The sequence below is a fragment of the Neodiprion pinetum genome, chromosome 4, assembly GCF_021155775.2.
Source record: "Neodiprion pinetum isolate iyNeoPine1 chromosome 4, iyNeoPine1.2, whole genome shotgun sequence".
NCBI lineage: Eukaryota > Metazoa > Arthropoda > Insecta > Hymenoptera > Diprionidae > Neodiprion > Neodiprion pinetum.
In genome coordinates this window covers 36,096,499-36,098,515 of record NC_060235.2, presented here as the reverse complement: position 1 = coordinate 36,098,515, position 2,017 = coordinate 36,096,499, and positions in this window count along the sequence as shown.

Sequence of the window (2,017 nt, the reverse complement as noted above, 5' to 3'; positions counted from 1 at the left end):
CGTGTTTACCGCCGCCGCCTGGATGTCGAGCGACAGCGCTGTTGGGGGTATCCCCCTGGTGACCCTCGCGTAGGTGTCCACTGCGGGGGTTTTGGCCCCCGCCTGGGCTCTCCCTAGGGCTACCCGACACTCTTCGAGCCTCTTCTGGAGCTTCACCCTCTCCCTTACTCCATCCCGGACCTGGGTCCCCAGCTTCCTTTTCTCCTCCCGTAGCTCTGCGGGACCGGCTGCCATTAATGCTTTGCCGGTAAGGGTGAGCAGAGCTTCTTTCGCCCAGCCCACTCTCTTTTTTATTTCGTCGCTCAGTCTGCCGTTCATTGACTTGCATTTCATCCTGATGCCGTCAATTTCTTCCATCCACTCCCTGATCTGGGCTCCCAGATCTGCCGCGGTCATGTACCTGTACTGGACGGGGCCTATCCCCTTCGGAACATCTTCTGGGGAGCTCGTCACCACACCGGTGGCCTTTTTCCTGGCCTTCGTGGTAGTAGGGGGGGCTTTTGCCATCCCCGGACGCTTGCTCTGGGTACTTTTCTCGGATCCCGTGTCATCGGTATCTGAGCCCCTTACTGCGTAGGCCCCCTTATTGAGGACAACGCGCCTCTTCTTGTCCTTAGGGCGTGTACCTGTGTTCTTCTTCTGGCCCTCTCCACTCTCTTTGGCTGGAAGCACGGCTCTCGCCTCTCCAGTCCCGCTTTCTGTGGCTCCCGTTCTGCCCCCCCCCCCGCGTACTTCCCGGCCTGTGCGGCAGGGTCGGCTCCTCTTCGTCCGAGGAACTCGCGGCTCCTGGTGGGGTGAGCTCGCTTCCCTTTCTCTTGCTCCCCTGCTGGCACTGCGGCTGCGGGGGTTACTTATCAGCACGCGCCATTGGCGTGATCTCCTCCTTCTTTTCCTTCCCGGTGGCCTTAGTCGCAGGTGCCTCTGCCGCTGGGTCCGTTCCCGTCCTTGCCGTAAGGGGGGGCCAGCTGATTCCCCTTACGACGGGACGTCCCCGTGTCTCCCTGTCCTCAACTCCTTGCTTTGATTTGGGTGGTGTTGTAAAATCGATGCTGAAACAAATAATATATATCGACGGTTCGATAATATATGCGCGGTTGTTTCTGGACTGAGGAATTCGGCTAGCTGATTTTCGTCTATATAGATCGATGACGTCAAGAGAAAAAAAATTTTGGGTGACGTCACATTCTGAACATTTGAACATCCGACATCCAAACTTTGGTTTCGAACTTTAATATTATCTATGACTATAATGTATGATATGATGTAAGATGTACGATGTATGATGATACGATATGATGTATAATGATTTTAGTTTTTACATTTCAGACAAGAAATATGCACTTTATTTTCCTTGTCGATTCCAGACTCAAGCGGCTAGGCCCTTCGATGGTCAGCCGTTGACTAAAGATATATTCTTCAGTTAATGGGTCAGCTAATAACGCTGCCGTCCTGCGACAGTTGGATGATAAAAAATATTACTTATTCAATTTTTATCTCAGGTGCACTTTGTATATCTGATAAACTATACTGGCAAAGTAACACTGAAATGAAAAGCAGCTGAAATCGAAAAAAACATAAATTTTGGAATAATTCTTTATATGTACATCTTGTCTTACAATTTATTGTAGTTTCATTCGATTCTTCAACTTCACTTGCTATAAGTAGATTCCGCCAAAAATAAACGGGTATCGTCAACCTAGACTATCAACAATCCCCATACAAAATGCTGAGTAAAAATGAATTGTATAATTGTGTGTATAATTTAGAAATATGCCGCATAAAAAAATGTTACGTAGATTATGCATTCTTTTGATCACATTGGAGCTAAATTGTATTACTCATCAGTTTATGAATATAGTTGGTAGGCCAATGTATGGATCCACATTATCTTTCTGTGAATTATTATCGCAATTTGAACATTTGTTCTTTCAAGACCGGTTGCGCGATTGCAAAACTTTTTAGCTGATAGGAATGTGTATGTGTTGCAGTATTAATAACGTACATACATTGCTCTATA